The sequence below is a fragment of the Polyodon spathula genome, chromosome 2, assembly GCF_017654505.1.
Source record: "Polyodon spathula isolate WHYD16114869_AA chromosome 2, ASM1765450v1, whole genome shotgun sequence".
Lineage (NCBI taxonomy): Eukaryota > Metazoa > Chordata > Actinopteri > Acipenseriformes > Polyodontidae > Polyodon > Polyodon spathula.
The window spans coordinates 66826181-66850945 of record NC_054535.1 but is presented as its reverse complement, the minus strand read 5'-3'; positions in this window follow the sequence as shown (position 1 = coordinate 66850945).

Below are 24765 nucleotides of genomic sequence, written 5' to 3'. Positions count from 1 at the left end.
ATTAACAGATGACAGATGACATGACAGCTGTGCTGGTGTTTTGTTACAAAAGCGACTACATCTGTAACAGTATTGGTTGTATAAATCTTTTAACACTCTAAGGTATATGCACTGCCAGTTGAACAAATCTCAAGTCTACAGGACTACCTTCTTTGAGAAGAGTTGTGTTGCACAAATATGAGTCATGTAATCTTCAAAATCTTTTCAAATATAGCTGCATTATGACTGTAATGTGTGAAAAATGGGTGTTAAATAATGTGTCATGTGATAATAACATGCAAATATCTGACACTGCAGTCTATGTCCTAACTATATACCTGCCCTATTGTCCATGCTCCATACACACAGTGTGGGATTGCTACAGACATGAATGCAATCCTGACACTGATTATGCATAATGGCACCTTCCAATCAACTCGTGAATACACTTCAAAGTACTTGTACATTTATTATGCCATGTCTATATGTATCACAGTAGATTATCAATGTTAAATACACGTTTTTACACTTCATATTACTGTCACCAGGTGACTAATGTTTATGCTTGCTGACTTTTTTCAAGTATACGTATTTAACTATTCACTGTAGATTTGTGTTTGTATATTTAACTGTCAAATGGTGTTTAATTATTATTTATTTGTAGTAGAAGTCTGCACTTGTGATCACGTCTGTAATTGCTTGGTATTTAATTTAATAATTTTTCATGTGCACTATTTTTGTTTCGTGTCAGCAGCAGCACTTTCATTTGTGTCGGCAGCTGAGATCTATCGAAGCAAGCCCTTGGATGCTTGTAGCAAGTACTACTTTGCTGGTTCGTATGCTATTTGTGTGCAGCTGAGGGATACAGGGTTTGGCATTACAAGAAGTGTGTGAATTGTATGGTTGAGATACTGACATATAGGAGACAGTATAGGTGTACATAATGAATTGTATTAGTTTTTTGTACTGTGCTGGCGTAGTCGGTCTAAATGATATATTTTCTACTTTTGCAGTTGTGCTGCCGCATTACCATACACGATTATCTTCACAATCAGTCCGACATTACAATTTTCCCTTTCCGGTCTGATGTCTAACCCTTTCTGACATCATCAAAAAGATGTTAAGCACAAGTCTCTGGTAATTTTTTTCCGGCAAAAGCAGAGAAAATCTTTCGAAGGTGGCGTGAGACCGATAGGAACTGAGACAAGCCGGAAAAGATTTGGATCTGGGTGGGGTATGGTGACCATGATACACAAAATCTGGTCTCCCCTGCGAACACTGCTTGAAGGCACAGAAAGAAAAAAAAAAGATTTCCACATGGCTTATTATTGCCTTGACACAACAAGGAAAAGAGATCACTTCATCGGTGCCCAGGCACTGAAATTAGAGCAGTTGTGAGCCATTTAAGCATTTTCATAACACATCGGTAAAGATTCTTTAATTCTTTAAAGTTAATTATTATTAAGTCAAGGATCTGCCTATAGAAAAAAATACCAGAGGATTTGCTGTGAGCGATTATATGATCACTAACCTACAAGTTAGATACCAGTTTTATAGTAGATAAGGAACACAATACGGTACTGTACAAATAAGGTACAATGAAAATACGATGTGTCTGAAGTAACCTGAGTATCCTGTGTCAGTTGTTATTTATAACTCTAAGCTCATGCATGGTGGTAGAATCCATTGATTATAAATATTGTCATTGTAGAGCTGACAGTAGATATCACTGTTGTTTGTAACCAGTGATGATTGTATATAATTGCATATTGTTTTGTGATGATGCAAAAAAAACCAAAAAAAAAACACAACATAATCTGGTGTACAATAATTTGTTTATACATTGATTAATATATACTTTGTGTGTATATATATTATATGTGAAGACAGTGGTTGTCTTTCTGAATTTATGCCAACCAGCCGGGAATATTCCAACAAACCATTATCCTTCTGATTCAGGACTGCAGCGAAAACATGGTCACACACCTTGTGGTTTTTCTTATTGGTCTGCACTACTCAAGTTTTCCAAGATTTCCAGACTTCAACTTAAGTTTGTTCAACAAAAGAAATAAAATAAATTGAATCTTGGAAAACTTAAGTAGTGTGGATCAATTAGAAAAACGGCAAGGTGTGCAACCAAGTTCTCCCTGCAGTCCGAAAAGGGTGGGTGGCAAAATTCTGTTTGTCTAGGGCAGCAACAAACTTTGTGCTGGCCCTGGTGAGTGTGATTGACATCCAGATGTGAGTATGAACTAGCAGTGAACAGTGACAACTGCTGTTATGATTCCAACATGACAGAGTCTTGAATGATTGCAAGTCTGCCACTTGGGCATATAACAACATGCACCCCCTTGATTCAACATCATCATCTCTAAGGCTACACTAAAGGACTCTTACACTGAATTCTAGCATAGTTTCTGAGCATAGATATTTTAAAAAAATGATGGACCCCTCTCTGCAGGAGGGAGATGAGTTCAATGACAGAGCTTCAGATTGAAAGATACTTTGGTATGAAAACAACTTGCTGTGGCCAAAATATGGTGGACACTGATGTGCTTAGCGTGAAAAGACCTTAACCAAAAACAATCATTTCATAGTATATAAAAAGCGAAAGCACTGAAAAAAAAAAAAACAATTACGGCTAAAATAGCATAGCGAAAAATAAGCACGGAAAAATGAAATTAATAAAAACAGAAAAACAGAAGCCCTAAATATAACACATATTAGAAATAGTAACAACAGTTAGAAATGGCAAGATTGTGTTTTTACTTAAAATACCAACCTGTGTGTTAAAATGATAAATATTACAGAGGACTCACAGTGCTACCCCATTAGATGATAACTTGTAAGGTTGTTGCATTTATTTTACTTTTTATATAGTATTTTTTATTATGCACAAGTTATTGAGAATGGTAACGTTCAGGTTTTAAAAATATGAAAAGTCATATTTAAAAACAATATAACATAATTATATATATATATATATATTATATACACACACAGTATATACATATATATATATATATATATATATATATATATATATATATATATATATATATTTATAAGGTACCAGGGAGGGGGTTAAAATCCTTCCCTGCTAAAAACCTTGTGAGAATGCACATTTGGGTGTTATGGGGTTTAATTGTGTAATTGTTTTATTGTTTAGTAATCCCCTGCACCTGGTGGTAATTGTAAATTAGAGCCAGGTGCAGGGTATTTAAGAGAGGCAGCCAGTCTGTTCCGGGCTGCTGCTGAGAGAAGAGCCCGACTGTGTGAGTGAGCAGTTGTATCGAAGGTGAAGTACGGAGTGAAGCCCGTGTGAGTTTGTATTTGGTGTTGGTGTCGGGTAAACGGCTTAGCCGTCCTGAATGTTTAATTAGGTTCCCGTTAATGTTAGTTAAAGCTCCAAGAGAGAGCTAGGTGTTTGTTTCTGTTTTGTTTAATTTATTTGATTGGTGTTTATTAAAAGTGCGGGTCAGCGCTAAAGCAATTCCGTTTGTGTCCTGGGTCTATTTTAAAGGGGCAACGAACTCCGTGAGTGTGAGGATTATATGATACATGTACTTATATAAACTGATAATCATAAGTGAATTGCGTTCAAAAATTGTATTTTTAAATGAAACTGTAAATCTTGTCAATTTCAATGAAATTGTCATCCAAAGCAAGGGGATTTCAGTCTGAAGCGCAAGTCAGTTAAAATTTTGAAATGTGTATAACACGGTGTTAGAACACTGGCCTAAGCATAAGTATCTTTGTTAGATGTTCTCTGAGTTAACTAGCATGTTACCTAATTAATCTTTTGTCACCAATTATTGTTAACAGGTGAGAGTCCATGATTATTAGAAATATAGGTAGCATAGGCACAAGTTTGTCATTCCTGAATGTAAGGGAGCAGAAAATGACAAAATACACTCAGTTACTTAAAGAAAAAAAATTACTTTAAGTTACTGTAATTTAAGAAATGGAGGTCAATCTTTAAGACAAATCACAAGAACTTTGAAGTGTCTGTAACAGCTGTGGCCAAGACCATCAAACGATTTGAAGATCTGGCACTCATGAGGACCGAACAAGGTCAGACCTCAGAATCAGAGAACAAGTTCATTCCAGTCACAAGTCTGTGAAACCAGTGATTAACTGCCCCTGAAATACAAGCTCAGTTAAATGCTACTAGATGTAAAGATGTCTCAACATAAACTCTTCAGAGGAGATTGAGTGAAGCTGGCCTAACTGGAAGAATTGCTGCATAGAAACCATTGTTAAGAATACAAAATAAGAGGAAGAGACTTGCCTGGGCCAAAAAACACAGAAACTAGACAAGTATTTGTAAGATGCAGAGAGGGTGAGCGCATGAGTTCTGCATGTATTGTTCCCACTGTCAAGCATGGAGGAGGCAGTGTCATGGTCTGGGGTTGCTTTGCTGGTGACAGAGTTGGTGATCTTTACAAAGTCCATGGCAAGCTCAACCAGCATGGCTATCATAGCATACTTCAGAGGCGTGCCATTCCATCAGGATTATGGCTAGTTGGGCAGTCCTTCATTCTTCTGCAAGATAATGACTCAAAACACACCTCAAAGTTGTCCAAGAACTATCTGTCGAAGAAGGACAGTGAAGGACAACTCAATCTAATGACCTGGCCTGCACAGTCCCCAGACCTCAATCCCATAGAACTTGTATAGGACGAACTGGACAGAAGAGTCAAAGGAAAGCTACCCACAAGTGCCCTACATCTCTGGGAATTGCTGCAGAAGAGCTGGGAAGACATGTCGGGTGATTTCCTGCTGAAACTTGTTAACCGAATGCCTCGTGTTTGTGAGGCTATTATTAAGGCAAAGGTTGGCTATTTTGAGGTATCTAAGATTTAGAGACAATTTTCTTGAACTTTGCTTTGATACTCCTTATGTTTTGTTTTGTATATTGTAATGTGTTTTCATTTTCAAGTATTTACAGAAATGTATATGACGTAAAACTTTGTCAATTATGAAAAAAACCAGCAAGTGTACTCAAACCTTTGACTGGTACTGTGTGTGTGTGTGTGTGTGTGTATATATATATATATATATATATATATATATATATATATATATATATATATATATATATATATATATATATATATATATATCCCCTGTTTAAGTTGCATTTTCAGAATCATATCTTTATGTACAGTTTTAAAACACTGTATTTTAAAATATTGCTCTTAATCCACAAAACCAACTAAATACATTCTAGGTAGCCTATATTTGACATTTTATTTGTAGTGTTCTGTGGAACTCTGGCAATCATTTATCCTGTAAAAAAAAAAAATTATACCTGCAGATATATACATTTATCATGTTTCCCACACAGCACTACTTGTGGTTTTCTCTATTTATATTGGGATTTAGACAGAAACTGCCTGGTTTCAATAACCGGTAAACTTAACATGCGCTGAGACACTTAGGAAAGTTAGCACCTTTAAGTAAATATAGTTTTTATATCAAGTTCCTCCCTTGCGGTGTTAGGGGAGAGAATTTGAGTACATTACCGCTATTAATTGTATGTAAGTGACTCGCACACACTATCTTTTTCCACCCAATTCATTTATTTGCCACTGGTTAGTGAATATAGCAGGTGTACAAAACACACAGTAACAGGCTTATTGTGTGGTAACCTGGTTACCGCTGTTTAGTGCACGAGACCCTGTGACAGAAATACAATGATTGTTGATTGTAAATCTCCCTCCTGACCTGTGAAGGCGCTAAGCAGCAAGAACAGGACGGGCTGGCCTGAAAGTTCTTTCCCAGGGTTCAAGGGAAGTCGGCCAGCCAGGAAGAGACTCCATTGTAATAATGCATTGACCCAGAAGGAAAATGCCGTGGCAGCTTGGAGAGCCAGTTGCACTCGTTTACCAAGGGGTAATGTGTGACAGCATAAAAGGGGACGGAGAATCTTAATCTGTTCCTTCGTAATGATTTGTTTTGGATAGAACCGAGAAGGACTGTGAGAGCATAAAAATAAACTGTATCGTGAGTATTGTGTTTTGTTTGTTTGTAATTGTCTTGTCTTGTACATTACTAGACAGCAAACACAGTTCCGGAGCTGTCAACAAGGGCCAGCACTAAGCCAGAACAGCACTTCACCATTGTCACAAATATAAACTTGTATCACCTACCACAAGCACTACTGCACCACCCAGGACTGGTGACCGTGTCTGTATTATTGTAGGGCGGATATTATTTATTATTTAGGACTGCATTTCTCCTGTTATTTATCCTGTGTGGTACACATTGGTGTGTATTGCCAAGGGATTATTGTTTGGTCACTAGACCTGGAATAAAAACCTTTCTAAACAGGATTATAAATCTCTCTGTCTATTTCATTACCGCACTGCATCACCCCTGCACCTGCATCCACTCAGCCACTTTGTCACAGGCCCTTAATCTGTTGTAAAAATTAGGCACCTTAATCCTTGATGTGTCTGAATGAGTTGAAATGGGCATACAAATCATCCATGCAATTGAAGGTAACACGCATTCTATAGCATTAGAATTGATGGAAAAAAAAGTATTATAAATAGCACCGCTGATCTAGCAATTGTTAATCATATGTAAAAAGTGTTTTCAATTATATGTTACCACCTTGATAAAAACAGTAATAATAAAACTCTTCATTAAATATTAATTGAAGATGTAAAGGGATTGTTCTCAATTACTTGAGCTGTGATGTGTACTCCCTCAGTTAATGAAATGTTAACCAGTGCTATTCAATAAATGTTTGCATCCATTCATGGCCTGCATGTTTGTAAAATGTCACTATTTGTTTGTATTTCTTGGATTGTGTTATAATAATATGTTTTATTGGTACAAAAGCATACATGTGTTATTTTTGCTCTTTCTCCAGTCATGTGACTGTGATTCTTACATTATAAACTTCATGTTTGCTGGATTACCTTGTTACTCGAATCATGGGACAATCACATAATCTTCCCACTGCATTTCCCTTGCACAGTAGCAGCTTTTAAAACTCTCTTCCAATCATTGTGTCTCCAACAAGTCAATACAATTCTCTCATAATTCCAACTTCCAGGATATCATACAGACATAGCAATAATTTAAGACAAACATGTAGAATAGCATGCTGTGACAGGCTGGCTAAGTGGGGACACCAGGCCAGATGAGGAACCAAAACACACAGGCAAGTACTGCAGTAAAAAAGACGCTGTGTGCATTGTTTATTTAAACAAAAAATAAATAAAATATTTAAACAAACTAAAACACTTGGTTTCACAGAGCAAACAAAAGGTTTAAACAAAACAAGTCACAAACACAAAATACAACAGGTCAGGCTGAGAAGATTGCAGTCACTATTCCCATTCTTTTGCTTAGTTTTAAATTTCTCTCCTCTCGCTCTCCAGTATTCTCCTCTCTACACACCCACCCCGAGTGCTGAGAGCTGCAGGCTTTTATATTAGTGACTGAGGGATTAACTAGCTATCAATTATTTATTAATCCCTCTGTCACATTCTGCACATGTTTTCTAATTACGTCAGCGAACGAGCTGCCAACCTCGCCTCTGCCAGAACACATTCTAATAAATAAAAACAAAACACACGGCACTTCGGCGTCATATCTAAGTACAATAAATCCACAAACAAACAATAACATTGCTACGCTATCAATAAATACATAAAATAAATCATAATACAAACAAATACAAAACAATATATTGCACAGGGGCGGAGGGGGAGACCCTGTTCTAAAAATAGATAAACAAATAAATGTACATGGCTCCTCTCCCTGTTACACATCCATTTAATGTTTACTAAAGTAATTTCTTAGCTTTTATTTCTTTAATAGTGCGTTGGAAATGTCATTTATCAACTCTTATCAACACGTATCAATTTATTAATGGACAATTGGAAATCAACTCACACTTACTGTAAATTGTGTGTGTGTGTGTGTGTGTGTGTGTATATATATATATATATATATATATATATATATATAGAGAGAGAGAGAGAGAGAGAGAGAGAGAGAGAGAGAGAGAGAGAGATTTAATAAAATACAGCAAACCTAGTGGTACAACAAATATGGTATCTTAAAAGTTCTTCAAATGTTTTACAGTTTATATTTCTACTGATTGTTTTGGTCCCCTCAAAAACAAAAGACTCTCCCTTTAATGATTAATACAGTATTTAGTACTCCTCCAATCAAGCTATAAAACACACATGCCTTGTTTGGAACCATGATGAAAAGCAATCCTTAAAAGCAATGTGGTCCTCATGTACTGCAACTCACATGCCAGCAGTGTGTGTGGGTCTTGTTCTGTACAGCACATTTCTTTTTATCCATCTTAAGTTCTTCTGCAGCTGCATTTTCTAAATGCAAAAATGCATTGAAAAGAAAGTCAATCATAGGGAATATGAGATACAACGGGTCTTCATGCCTCAGCTCAGCTCTCTGGTTCATTGAATAGCTTGTACTGTCAGGTTAATAGAGGTGAATGCATGTGAGGAATGATAATCACTTAGCATAGGAGCTATAAATCTTACTTCACAGTTACCATCAAAATGAAGCATAACAGAACCAGCAACTTTTTTCATTAGCAGCTGCCACTCACAAACTATAATGCTGACAATGAAGTTATCAGTGTTGTCGGCCCACTGGTCTCCCCACTGTACATAATAGCCTGCTACCTTTGATTTGGAACTCCTTGGTTGACATGGCCCTTTAAATGATTGAGTTGCAGAGACAGACATAACCGTTTCTGAACCAATTTGGGTTAGAAATAGTAAATAGGTAACTGAGAATCTATTTTAAATTCAATTAGAAAACGGTAAGACAAAATGCATTTGTATACATACTTTGGTTTTCTAGTTTGAAAAATGAATAATTCATCTATTTTCTGCTGGAAGAAATTTAGATATAGTGATAAACTATTTGAAACCTATTTGGTATATATATATATAAATTTAACCAAATTTAACTTGTTCTGAAACTGACGATCCATCTAGCAGAATTCCAACAGTACTGTCAAAGTTGTATTTTGTTGTGTAAATGCAAATCCAACATAAAACAAACACATTTAGATATTAATTTATTTTCCATGTGTTAATAAGTCCGCCACCTATATGTGTGTAAACTCATCAGTTTAGATTACTACTAATTACATACTTTACCGTCTCAGGTGGGTTTTTGCATTTGGTTAAAATTCAATACTGATTCAACAATATTTCAGTCTATTATTGATCAGCGTGTTTCTGTTCTATGCAAATTAACTGTGTGCTTTTGTAGATGCTCTGCACTCCACCACAGAAGTAGCTGTATGCAAATTAGTTTTCATTAAGTATGATTTACTGTGCTACTGGAATAGTTTGTTAAATATATGCTAGCTAGTCATGAATACAAGCAGTATTTAATATCCAGGTAAATAAGTAAGGTAATGTTTATACCAGTATTTTTTTTATTTAATTTATTTTTAACAATTGTTTAAAATTTGTGTTCCATTAATTTAGTTACAAGCTGAAAAATATAAACTGGTTAGCATTATGTGTGGATATAATAGTCTAATGCAAGTTTCTCATACATTAATATTGACTAGTGAATTGTAAATTGAAAAAGCCTAACCAAGTTTTACCTGTTTCAAGGGAAAATCTCATGAGAACAGCTTCAGCTATTGACTTTAGATTAGAATAACCGAAAAATGAAATTGTTCTGAAAAACACGTGTGTCATTACATTATAACATATATAAATGGTTTATTTTTGTGATACCATTTTTAACCATGACATGTCCTAAATATAAATGGGATCCACTTCTACAGACCTGTATGCATTTTTAACCATAACAGAGTTTGGGATAAAGCTGTGTCAGAGCTGAACTGAACCAGCTACCACTGTGGTTCCATACAGTCTCTTTTACAGCACAATTAGATCAGCTGTATTTAAGAATCAGTGTGCTAATACAGGATATTTATAATGTTTTCTCTACACATGTGTGGCTCCTGTGTGTATTTCTGTGTTGTATGTTGGGTGTAGTGTGTTAATGTTGGTGTATAGTCATTGTTACACAGGATGTAATATGGATTATGTACACAAGTGTTTAAAATGTATATTTGTATTTAGGCATGAGGATTGCACAGCATTTCACATGCTGGTAAAATGTAATAATATGTGAGCACGGGGAATTGCACTTTTATTAATTAATATTCACATGCAGTTGTACCGAGACTCCAATTGAATGATTGATTAGCAATCGAGTCTCAGTACAGTTGCTTAAAAGCAGCATGTTTTCACTCACTTGGGGTTATGTGTTCGGTGAGTGGAAAATGGAACTGGAGAAGGAGGTAATAAGAATAGTTAAAATAAATCATAATATCAGCTCACTGTGTTTGTCTGTATAGTCTGTTTTTTTATCTCTTTGGTTTGGCTATGAGTGCCCTGTCCTGTGTTTTGTTTGTCTTGCAACCTCTGTTTAATTATTATATGCTGAGTGCAAGCAAGCTCTCAGCTTCACTAAAACTCCAATTCACTGTGTCTCTTCTGTGTTGGTTCCTGTTTCTGGTATGACGTCACCCACTACAGCCGTCTTTGTGACAACATGCCAGTTGGCAGACAGGCCTCAATGTTGAATTATGTAAAGCATAGCACAAACTCTGATCTCTTATAATTTGCTAAGAGAACAGAAGTAGTTCATTGACAATGGCTGGAGCAGGCTGAAGTGAATCAGTAGATTACAATATGTCACTGCTTTATCTCAATAAATATAGAATTGTTTTGGGTCAGAGCTTTACTCCATTTGCATTTTGGGTCGAGTGACGAACTATACGTATAATATATATATATATTCTTATATAATATTATATATATATATATATATATATATATATATATATATATATATATATATATATATATATATATATGGTATATTATAAGATGTTATAGTTTATTACATATTATATCTTTAAAATATGGAACAGCCAAGGCCATTCATGGAAAATAGAAAATGAATTAATTTAGATTTTGAAACTGGAAATTTCAATTTTGAAATGAGTGACTTCCTCTTTAAAACTCGAAAGTTTGTCTTTGAAACCTGAAATTTCAACTTATTTTATCTCATATGGAGAGGATAAATACACTTCTGAATAACTTTTATTTGGTTATATAACAAATAATGTTTACATATTATTTATATAATGTTGTCATAACAATCAAATGTGTTATTTTTATGGTGTCAGAATAGTATATCAAGAAGTTAACTGCTATATATAACATCTGGGCAAGCAGACCACTTCATCTTCTGTGGGGAGATAAAGCTATTTCACTTGGAATTAAGTACCATTCTAACTCCATGGTAAAGATTAATGTTTTTATTAGGACAATAAATCCTGACCATAAATCTTATTTTTTGTTTTGTTTTCTAATACTGATTTAACATCACCCTGTGTGGTTATAGGTGGTTATAGGTTAATGTATCCACATATGCATTTTTTAAAAATGTTGGTTTCAGTGAAGAGCTGGCAATGTACTCATGTGCCAAATGTGCTGATTTATTCATATCTATGGAAGCAAACTTTTGTCTTGCAAGAATGAGTAGGAGTGGAGTGCCAGAATGATAACTAAGTTGCTAGCAGAAATAAAGAACAATTATAATGTACTTAGAGACAATAATTTGTTTGGAAAAACATTGCTGGAGCCATTGATCATCCAGTGGCAACACGCATACATGAAGATGGCACTGAAAATACAGTGACAGCTACACAAGATGAAAATGTAAAGATGAACGGGAAAATGTGTACCATTAGGCCAAAATCTTCTAACAGAGAAGTTTCAGATAAGCTGAACTAAATATTTGGCTTGCAGGAATCTATGGGCAAACAACAAGCTGATCAATTTAACCAGATTACGTGCATGTGGGAGTGGCAGCATAAAGATGGGATGCCTGTTTTTAAAGACTTGATCCGGACAATGAAATAGGAAAGAAATGTGCAAGATGAGACAGTAGCAACTAATATAAAAGCATGTAAGAAGATATGAAAATTCAGAAATAGAAAGGAGAGATAGTTATTTTTTTCTGTTTGTTAAAAATGTTTCTATGTCGTACAGTTTGTGTATTACACCATTACTGGATTATTATACAATTATTATTATTATTTATTTAATATTGCCTGCATACTGGTCATACCACATAGATCTCAATTGCACCTGGGACCATCTAAGACAGTTTAGCAAACAATTAATGTGGTAATTTAGTTTAACAAGCACTATATCTATAAAGGATCCAACAACAATAGTAAAATCATACCAGTTACCTTGGTAGCACAGATATTCTAGCCTTGTTAGAGTTAAAATTGCCAGCTAGTTAAAATAAAATAACAATTAACTACTGATAATCATTTAAGAAGATAATTGTATGAGATTTGCCACACATGCACACAAAGTGTTTTATAATTAATTGAAGTACGTTATAGTTAATTTTCTTTAAGCACTGTGAGATTCTCAACTATTTTACTCAGTCTTGATTAAAAAAATACAGTTTTATAAAACAAACACAATAAAGGTTTCAAACCAGAAATAAACCAACTCAAACATCATTTGAAGGGCTTGCAAGTAGTCTTTTTATACATTTTAGAAGTTTCTGGTATTTCAGGTCCCCAGTGACTCATCTAGTAAAGGCATTACCAATGGTAAAATACATGACCGGGGACTCTATATTTAAACAAAAAAAAAAAAAAAAAAATCCTACCATTACTGTGACTCAATTTCCTGATGGAAGCAGTTATTAAAATGAACACCTGAACTCCCAATGCATGGCAACCTAATCAGTCTCCCTGTGCTCCCATAATATTTCTTCTCTTCCTAAATGTCTGTACATCATCTTATTCTACATGCACTTATACACAGAGAAAATTGTGATGCTTTGACCTATAAACAAGCCCCTCTGAAGTATAGTTAGTGGGATGCATATTTACGAGCTGGGTTTAATTAAATGTTGCAAATGCTGAAGCCACTTTTTCTTTAACTAGACACCTATTATCTAATGTCAAGAGCTTGGTTTTAATCATGCATTTTATATCACCATGACCTAGATCACTGCCTGTGACATATGAGTTAGTGTGTTGTCTTCCCTGAGAAGATGTATCAAGGGTTGATGGATGTTATCTCATCCCTAATCTCATTACTACAGGCCTCCCATCCATCTAATAAAATGCTATGATAGAGAGTGGGAAGGCGCTATAAAACACAATAGTGAAGCTGCTCAATGCAGATTCATTAGAAACACTGACTACCGTATATATATATATATATATATATATATATATATATATATATATATATATATATATATAACAGGCAGAAAGTCAACACACAAAGTAGTCTGCTTCTTCTTACCCCTGTTGAGGGCCGTTTGTTACTCTGGGATTCAGTTGTAATCACATAATGTGACATTCAATGTTGCTCCGTGTAACAAACTGTCTCTCTTCTTTTTTTGGACACTTTTCTTGAGGCTTAAATCATCCCATCTGGCCTGTGCTGCTCAGCAGGTCACAGTTCTTAGGTACATCACTAGACTGATTAAACCTACAGCCTAATGAACATATTACTTTACTTACAGTGTGACAGAGTGTGAATGAGTCCTACAGTCAACAATCTCCCTCCCGATCTGTGAGGGTGCAGTAAAACAGGATTAGTGTGCCTCGTACTGGATGGTTTGGCTGTCATTCCAGGGCCAGTCGGAAGCCAACCACCCAGGAAGGGGGTGGAGTCACAGTGCCACAATGTGGTACACGATGTGTCAGTTATAGGTTGGAGGATATGTGATTGAACTAGCTATCACAGGGGGCATGACTAAAGGTATTTCAGGAGATGTGAAGATCCAATCTGTTCTTTTGTTATGGTTACTGAAAGGACCCATAAGAAACGGAAGTAATAACGGATCGTGAGTGTTTAGTGTTTTGTTTGTTTGTCTGTCTAACTGTTTCTGTTTGTTCTTTTAGACGGCTAATAAGTACTGGCAGCTGTCTCTACAGGCCAGTTTAAGCACAGACTACAGTGCACTGCTGCACCACCATTGTTGTCTTTCACCACACCAACACAAGAGCACACACTGCCTGGAGAAGAGGTCATGTCCATGTTAAGTGTTATAGTTATGGTATTATTATTTCGGGAATGAACCCCGTGGTTTATTCTCCTGTGCTAAACATGAGATCTGCAGATGCTGGGCTCTTAAGTGCCAATATCTAGGCTTCAGTCTCTAGGAGATAGGGCCTTCAGTTGCTTTGCTCCCAAGCTCTGGAATGCTCTCCCACAGAAAATAAAAGATTCAAATACTGTTGATATTTTCAAAAAGAAACTAAAAACACTTTTTTTTTTTTTTTTTTTTAAATGGCATTTGAGTTTGTGTAGGGCTAGGTGTTTATGTGTTGTACAGTACTGGTGCTGTGTGTCCTGTTTTTAGGCTAAACTTGTTGTGTGTTCTTGTTTTAATGTGTAACCTGCTTTGTGTCCATTTTTAATATCACTGTGTATTGTTTTAAACTGTAAAGCTCTTTGAGATATGCTGTATAAAATGCGCTTTAAAAAAATAAAGATTATTATTATTATTTATTATTATTATTATTATTATTATTATTATTACTGGCAATACTCTGTGTTGCCATGTGAAGCCAGTATTATTATTTAACGGTACCAAACCTTGATAAGGAAAATTATAGAACTGTTTGGACCGTGAACTTTGTTGTCTGTCGTTGTTTGGAGCACTACATCACCTACACACCTACACACTACTATCCACTTTGCCACATGGTACCATTACAAACACTGGCATGTAACACTGGAGGCTGGAGAGCACTCTTGCATTACTAACAGAACATGACTCGGAAGGAGTTTACAGGACAAGTTGTTTTTATAATGCCACTCAAGGATAAGGGCAATATCACACAATACGTACACATATAAATATATAATATAAACAATAACTGTGGTGATAGCCTAGTGAATTAGCCCACTGCACCAATAGACACAATGTCCTTATATAGAAATGCTCTTTATTACAGGTTTCACAGAAATTTTATTTTTAAATTTCATGCCCACAGCATGGATCTAAGTATTCCTACCTACTGGCTGTTATTTATTTGAACACAAACTATGTTTTTTTTTTTTTTTTTTTTTTTTTTTTTTTTTTTTTTGTATAATATAGTGCATGTCAGCATAGGTTAGCACCTCATTTGCTACTGCTGGACTATATCAGATGCTACAGCTGTACTAGCCACCAACAACTCATTTTCACTTAAATTGTCCATGAAACCTAAAAGCAATACTGTAAAATCAAGTTCATTTTTAGTTTTGTGGTGTGAATGTTACTCTTTTTTTCTGGAAAATAACAGAACAATAAAATTAATACAGTTTTTTTATGTATTTTTCAAAAAGACAAAAAGTAAGAACAGCTTTCAAACAGTGACAGTGCACTTTCAATGCAGATTCTGACATCTACCAGATCTCGTTGCATTTTGTTATTGCCCTTGCTTCCAGCTTGAGACACATAACTCCTGGTTTTCTACCAGACGTTACAGTCTTCATTGGTGGGCTCTATCACTTAACCAGTACAGCAAATGATGACGTTTTGGAAGCAGGGGATCATTCTTGCTGTTTTTACAGCATTTAGTAAAGATAAACACTATACAATCAACACTATCATGTGAAAAACTATAGTAATGATACAGTTGCTCAGATAAAGAAAGAAATCTTCACATAGCTAAGAAGCAGCATGAAATCAACCATCGATTATTTATCCCTCTTTCCAGGGTGTTATTAACAGACCAGACCCTCTCAGCCAGGTTCTTCAATCTTACAGTTGTAACAGCCTTGTCACAGTAATTTGCTCTCTGCTATCTTTAAATGATCAGCAGGAAGAGCGGGTGACTGCTCAACGGATCTCAGTGACTCACATGAATGCTTCATTCGGTTGAACAAGTTCATTATTTTTAGATTACTTTTTCCTCTATATTCAACCTTTCTTTTGAGTCACCCAAGACTTTTCTGTACAGTTAAGTAGCACAATGTTCAATATACAAAATGAAGCAAGCTGCAACATTTATTAACTATTTAGTCATGTGTTTGAGTGACAATTTAGAAAGCTCTGAGGCAGCCTACATTAAGAACAGCAGGTTGTGATTTGAACCATGCAAGAAAAACATTAATAGGAATAGTTGAATGGATAATGGAGTCTTGGTTTGGAGACTATCACCATTTTCTAAGCTGGGTGACACAACTTCAACTCACAAATTACAGTGAAATAAGGCTCCAAGCATCTGCAGATTTTTTATTTATCAGACTGTGACAACATTCCACAAACCGCCAACAAATGTTCCATAGATGACAAGTACTGTGGAAGTTTAAAGTATTAAGTCTCTATTCACAAAATGCTTGCTCATTAGACATGGTTGTTTCAATTACAGTTGCAAGCAGTAGGACCGAGCAAACAACCTTGTTGCAAAGTAATGCACTATAGTTATCGGGAGTGTGTATTATGGTACTTTGTGCTCCCCTCAAAAATTAATTAATTAATAACACAGAAACAGAAGAACGCTAATTAGGTCTTTCCTGACAGATGTCTTTATTTCAGGCAGGATTTTTTAATTTACTTATCTTTCCACAACGAGACCATCATTTTATTGTAAAACATTTGCTCCCAAGCTTACTGACTAAGTAGGTAGGTAATATGTAGCTTCATGTCATCATATGTTGTATCCCTTTATGTGGCTGATAATGACTATATATGCCCTATATATATATATATATATATATATATATATATATATATATATATATATATATATATATATATATATATACTTGGACTGGAAAGTCTTGAAAAGTTAATAGAATATACTACTGCATGCCATTTTAAGTCAGTTTCCATTTGGTTTTGCTGAGTTTGTACTTCAATTTTAGATCATGTCCATTGTGATTATGTTTTTTTTCTAGATTTAGAGAGATTTGGGATACAAAAAGGCACACCAGTGGAGGTTTTCTAAAATTTGTGAGTAGTTCTGTGGAGGAATATTCTTTATACACATTGGCAGTAGAGTGCTTTTAGGGATTTGAAGTGGATATATGGAATTTATGTTTATTTTGGCTGCCTGCTGTTGATTTGAAATAAAAATCAACCAACCATCTGAAGTTCACAGCATGTATCCTGCTCTTTATTTTTCTAATAGTGCACCATGTTAATACATGTTTCTTGTACTGTGGACAAAGCACTTTTTATTCGAAAACACAAACACAAATAAACCCATTTTCTGGCTCAATTTCACACAGGAAACATTTTCATTCCCTTGTACTGTATGTATTTTGTTGTCAGTGCTGTTGGTTTAATATTGTGGGCAAAATATGCTGTAAACTAACATGATTTCTAATAGAAATAACCTGTGCCGCTGCCCATACTGTGTTGCGTTTTTATAATTGGTTTCATATAATTGATAGTGAAGATAGGAGGGTAAAATCTAATGGACCAAATCAGTCAATGTTTTCAAAACCCATCATGTGCTTCAGGTGACAGCATAACAATAAAACATTGCACTTACATGAAAGTTTGGCTTTAAAAAAAAGACAAAACCGCAACCAAATGAAGTCTTAAGACATCCAACGTAATTGTGACAGAAATACAATGATTCTTGGTTGTAAATCTCTCTCCCGACCTGTGAGGGTGCTAAGCAGCAAGAACAGAGTTCCTTGGATGGGCTGGTCTGACAGTTCTTTCTCAGGGTTCAAGGGAAATCGGCCAGCCAGGAAGGTGGTGAGACTCTGTTGTAATAACTCATTGACCCAGACTGAAATGACGTGGCAGCCACAGATTGGAGAGGCGGTTGCACTCGTTTACCAAGGGGTCATGTGTGACAGCATAAAAAAGGGACGGAGAATCATAATCTGTTCATTTGCATTTGGTTTTGCATTTAAACTGAGAAGGACTGTGACAGACCCCGTAAAGAGAAAGCAGTATTGTGAGTGTTTTTTGTTTGTTTGTCTGTTTGTAATCATCTTGTTTGTAACACTACACTAGATTCCGGAGCTGTCACCAAGGGTCAGCACTAAAGCCGGAACAGCAACACTACTGTCAAAAATTTATCCTGTATTACCCATCACAAGCACTACTGCACTCACACAGGACCGGTGACCGTGTATGTATAATTGTGGGATGGATACGTATTGGGTTATTAATATTGTTTGGGTCTGCAAACCCGTTAATGTTTATTATTATTGTTATCAGTCACCAGACCTGGATACAAAAAAATAATAAAGATCCCTTTTCCAAACCGGATTAAACCTCTCTGTCTGTTTCATTACTGCACTGCATCCACTCAGCCACCTTGTCACAGTAATGTATTTATTTGACACCTCTTTTCATTTTTTTTTTAAATATTATTTTCAATATATCATTTTCCCCTCTTATTTAAGTTATTTATATAAATATAATTTATGGATAAAATACACAAACATTCAGTTTAAGAAACAACCAAAAAACAAGTTAGTAACACTACTTTAAGTTCTCTACACCGTAATTAGACTGTAGCATACTAGTTACACATATTTTGTTATTACAATGAAATTACTTTTATTTACAAAATTGAAAATGCTTTCAGTTCTTATTACACTGTATTTATTCATGTGGTCGTTTATTTACAATGTAAGTACTATGTTAACAGGCATGCAATTAGACACAAAATGCGTGTTACTGTCACAAAGACTGCCGGAGTGGGTAGTGTCAGACCAGAGCCAGGAAATAAGCAACAGATAGGTGGAGTTTGGTGGAGCTGAGCGAATGCTTTCACTCAGCATTTAATAAATAAACAAACGGACAGAAAATAAACAGTTGTAACAATACAAAAACAGGACACGGCACATTCGCCAAAATAAATAGACAAACAAAACGGACTAAACAAAACACAGTGAGCTTCTTACCAATGACTATACACCAAAAATGTAACACATCACACGCAACCTATAACAGAAAATACACACAGGGGCGGGCACTTCGTTACATATATACCCCCCCCCCCCCCCCCTTGTGCAAAGCACACATGGCCTCAATGGCCACCTCCCCCCTTAAAATCCCAAAAGTCTCATTTCAAAGTCCTGGGCGAAGAACAGGGACTTTAAGGGGTTGATGTGCAGCATTGCCAGTAGCCAGGCTGCTACTGGATATGCTGTCAGCAGACGTGCTGACAGTGGGGCGAATCTCTCCTCCTGCTGTACCACTGGCAGCGGAAATGCTGCCAATAGTTCAGCTGTCAGCAGACGTGCTGACAGCTCCCAGACTGACTCCTTCAGCCGGGGCAAATCCAGCAGCGGAAAAGCTGCTGGAGTTGGTGGTCTCCAGACCTCCCCCAAGATCTCCGGCAATGAAACTACTGCGGGGGAAAGTGGTCTGCTGAGCTCTCCCCCCTTTTTCATAGCCGGCAGCACCCTGTGGTGGGGCTCCGGCCACACCGACCTCTGCAGCCAAGCAGAGCTGACTGCAACCCCTGGCGAAGCAGTTCCAGCGACCACAGGCGATGTGGAGCGATAGGCAGCCCCAGCCGATGCGGCGCGACAGGCAGCCCCAGGCGATGCCAGGCAGGCGTCCTTGGGCGAAGCGTGGCAAGCATTCTTGGGCGAAGTGTGGCAGGCATCCTTGGGCGAAGCGTGGCAGGCATCTTTGGGAGAAGTGTGGCAGGCATCCTTGGGCAAAGCGAGGCAGGGAACCTTGGGCGAAGCGAGACAGGGAGTCAGGACAAGCTGGGGTGTGGGTGTTGACCCTCTTCTCGGCCACTGCGGCCGGGCGGTCCTTCCCCGTGCTTCCCTCAGCAGCCTATGTAAGGGCTGCTGAGAACCACCAGCATCTAGTTCTGGTCCTTCTGGTAAAGGGAGAGGCAGCTCCTGCTCCTCTCACCCTGATGATGATGGAGGCAGAGGCAGCTCCAGCTCCTCTCCTCGTGATGGTGGGGCAAGTGATACCAGCAGGCATTCATCCTCTGCTGGTGGGGGAAGTGATACCAGCAGGTATTTACCCTCTGCTGTTGGACAGGGGCCCAGCAGGCATTCACCCTCTGCTGGTGGAGGTGGTGGAGGCAGAGACAGCTCCTGCTGCTCTTCTCCTGCCAGTGGAGGTGGCGGAGGCAGAGGTAGCTCCTGCTGCTCTGCTCCTGCCGGTGGATGTGGCGGAGACGTGTAGTCTCCTGCCGGGGAAGGTGGCGGAGGCAGAGGCAGCTCCCACTGCTCTGCTCCTGCCGGTGGAGGTGGCTGAGGCAGAGGCAGCGTGTAGTCTCCTGGTGGAGGAGGTGGGAGCAGCGTGTAGTCTACCCTTATTTCAGGGGACTGGCGTGGCTCTCCCTCACTTTCAGGGGACTGGCACGGCTCTCCCTCACTTGCAGTGGAAGGTGACGGAGGCAGAGGAAGAACCTGCTCTTCTTCTCCAGGTGGTGACTGTAAGGGAAGTGATCCCAGCAGGCACTCACCCTCTACTGGTGGAGATGGGAACAGCTCCCTCTCGGGCTTTGGATCCCCGCGGTCCCCCGGGCGCTGAAGAGCCTGCTACCTGGGCTGCTGTTCTATTTATAGCCTCCTCCAGGTAGCAGAGGACCAACTCCACAGCTTCCTCTAGGGAGTTTGGGGTGTGTTCCCTCTCGTATGCCTCCCATTGCTCCCTGTCCATCAGCCACAGGACCCAGATGGCTACGGGCATGGACTGTGCCTCCAGCCCAGCATTGTCCCGGATCCAGTCCCTCAGCCTGACGGCGTCTTCTGACATTTGGGTTTTTTTTTTTTGTTGTTGTTTTGTTTGTTTTTGTTTTTTAAAGAAGAAATTGCTGTTCCTGCTCTGGTCTGCGTCTAGGGGGCGCTGGTAATCCCGGTTCTGACACCACGTGTCACAAAGATGGCCAGAGTGGGTGGTGTCAGACCAGAGCCAGGAAATAAGCAACAGAGAGATGGAGTTAGGTGAATGCTTTCGCTCAGCATTTAATAAATAAACAAACAGACAGAAAATAAACGGTTGTAACAATACAAAAACAGGAAACGGCACATTTGCCAAAATAAATAGACAAACAAAACGGACTAAACAAAACACGATGAGCTTCTTTTACTTTACTTTATTATTAGTTTTATTCTCTTTACCGCCATCTCCTATCCCGTTTCCACTCACCGAACACACAACCCCGAGTGGGTGAAAACATGTAGCTTTTATGCAGCTGTACCGTGTCTCGATTGCTAATCAGTCATTCAATTGGAGTCGCAGTACAACTGCACATGAATTAATAAAGTGCAATTCCCTGTGCTCACATATTACATTTTATATGCACTTGAAGTGCTGTGCAATCCTCGTGCCTAAATACAAATATACATTTTAAACACTCGTGTTACACAGACCCTTTATATCCCGTGTACCAATGACTATACACCAACATTTAACACACCACACGCAACATATAACTGAAAATACACATAGGGGCGGGCACTTCATCACAGTTACCAATAATTTAAATTTAAAATGGCAGGATACTTTAACCTAAATTTGACATGCATCTTTAGATTTCCCCCCCCCCCCAAGTTCCTAGTTTAAATACTTTGCTAGGTGAGGTTCGATGTTATCAGCTAGCCTACTTGCCCTGACCTATTTAGGTGCAGTCTATCTTTCCTATAAAATCTATTTCTTTTCCAAAAGCAATCCCAGTTGTTTATAAATTTCAGTCCAGCTAAGTATTTAAGGCCCTAATTCTACTGAATACTTCATCCGCACCACTTACAACAGGTAGTAGACCTGAGAGAAGAATTCTGCATTTCTGCACTTTTTCAGAATCTCAGATTTTCTGTTCCTTATGTAGCAGCATGTACAATGACCACAGACTCTTTTATAGTTACTGAACTGTAGTCTCTGAACCAGGGGTGAAAGCAAACCTCAGACCCTACAGGGTACTAGAGGCCAATAGAGAGGCTGCCAAAAGTGAGGTTCAAAAGATGTTACGGTTGGGAGTGATCGAGGAGTCTAACAGTTAGTAGACCAATCCCATAGTGTTGGATCCGAAGACAGATGGGTTTTGGCGAATTTGTAATGATTTTCATAAAAAAAGTTAACAGAGTATAGAAAACATACATTTTACTGTTTATGTTGCTCCTAAATGCATTTTGATACCTGGGTCAGCAACACAAACATAAATGTTTTCATAAATGTTTTTCAGTTTCATTCAGATCCTGTCGGTCTCACTCAGCCAATAAAAGGTTTTCTCAGATTTTTCTGGAGGAAAACGACTAGAGACGTGTGATTTACGTCTTTTTGATGACGTCGGACAGGGTCCGACATTGGATTGGAAAAGGAAAATTGTAAAAAAAAAAAAAAAAAAAAAAAAAATTATATATATATATATATATATATATATATATGGTTCACTTTCCTCTGATATAGTCCCCTAAGCACTTAAGGTAGCTGTGGTAAAGCCTATGCTTAAGAAACACAATTTGGACCCTAAAGTCCTCAATAACTATATGCCAATCTCCAACCTACAATTGTTAGATAAGGTTCTAGAGAGAGTTGTTGCTATTCAATTACAAAAACTTCCAACTCTAAATGGTATATTCAAAATTTTCAAAATGGTACAGTAGGACTTTTTGGCCTTGTCCTATCCTGATTCAAATCTTATCTTTCTGATAGGTTTCATTGTCTCATTTGGGGAGATAAAATCGGCATTATCGGAAGTTGTCTGTGGTGTTCCACAGGACAATTCTAGGTCCCTTGCTGTTTTCATTATATATGCTACCGTTAGGTGACATTATCCCCAGACACAGAGTGAACTTCCATTGTTATGCTGATGATACCCAGCTATATTTATCCCTAAAACCAGGAATTTCTTCTGCCTGGTGTTATTAGCTACTTACTTTATCGACATCAAGCACTGGATGTCACAGAATTTTCTAATGTTGAATTCAGATAAAACAAAGGTTATGCTACTGGGATCATAGAACTGAGCTCAACCCTTGCAGTCTTTCATCAAATCATAAACTACAAATTAAGAGTTTGGGGGTCATCTTTGATCCTGATCTATCATTTGAGACTCTAGGGACATTACTAAAGTTTTTTACCATTTGAGAAATATAGCCAAACTTAGACCAATTATTTCCATATCTGATGTCGAGAGACTAATGCATGCCTTTATTTCACCTAGAATTGATTATTGTAATGCACTTTTTTCTGGTGTCCCAAAATGTGTGGGTAAAGTGATCCCGTGCTGTAATCTACCCTCACAGCTGCCAGGGGGCTGTGAGCCAGCCTTGAAGGCCCCAACAGAGATTGTGTGACTTGGCAGTTCCGCCTTTGGGGCGGAAGCCCCTAAAGGATGGTCGGCATCTTTGTTGAGGATAACAACACTGAATGTGCTGTAAAGTTTAAATTAAATTAAAAGGCGATTAAAACACTGATCGCTGATTGGTGTTCCACTGATTAGGGGGGTGTTCCGCGACACTGTAGAAGTCAAGGCTGGTCTTTGAAGCTACAAACAAGTATGGGAGAGGTGCTGAGGGATTTTTTTTTCTTACAAAACAAATGCTAATTGTGATTTTAGCAATACACATAGCTCCATAGCTCCTGCACCACAGATATAACATGGACACAAATAACGAACATAGCTGCTTCCGCATCCAGCGCTCAAAGAATATCACAGACATTTGCAGAGCTTTTTGAGACGTTAGAGTAATAAAATACTGACTTAGATTGCACTTTTGAGGAGTTTGGTGATAAAAAGAGTGATCAGGAGAGGAGGAGCAGATGGGCTCGTTAACCTAGGGGTCATGACCGGGGGTATAAATAGGGGGTGTAGTGAAAGTGATCTTTTCCTTTCTATATGGTTAGCAACAACCTAGACGGAGTCCCCGTTATTTGTGAAAGAAACCGTGAGTGTTTGTTAGTTTTGTCTTGTAACGCTGTTTGTTTGTATTGTCTGTTTCAAGATTACTAACACGATCCGGAGCTGCAGCCACAGGCCAGTATTAAACCCGGACACCAGCACTTCACTTTTAACTGTGCACCACAAGCACTTAATTCATGCACTGTAGGAACTGTGTCTGTGTTTTGTGTTTTTTGTGTGTGAGAAAAGACTGGACTTTTGGTTTCGGGTCAAACCCATGGGATTTACAAACAGAAGTGATACATGCCGCTGTACCACTTCATTATTATTGTTTACAGGTTTTGCCATAAGACTCTGGACATTATAAATCATTAATAAACACCTTGTACCTGTAAATCATGTCTGTGTGATTAATCCGCTCTGCATTGTACTCACCTGCATGCATTCACCACTTTGCCACAATCCTATATTTAATGCCTGGTTAATAAACTGTACCTTTTATAACATGCACTAAGCACTTTCTAAAATGTAATATTGTAGTTTGCCTTTTTGTGGTTTAAAAAGATTATTTTGATTACTTTTAATTGTGATGACCTCTTGTTAATGGAAAATCTGTAATTTATCAGTTTTGCTCCTTTCAGCTGTGCTCTCCAATAAAAGCATTCTCATTGATTTTATATGCCTCGGTTGTCTGTTTTTCTTGTTGACACTTTCTTTATATTTTAGCTCTGTATCCTAATAAAAAGAACCTGATCAATCTGATATTGTTCTGTAGTTTATAACACTGAACTGGCATAATCAGAAGACATATTCAAAATAACTAATAAATAATAACATCTCCGAATTCTGACATAAATACAACTTACCCCCCCCCCCCCCCCCCCCCCCCCCATCTAGTGGGGGAGGCATTGCATGCAAATGCCTGACTG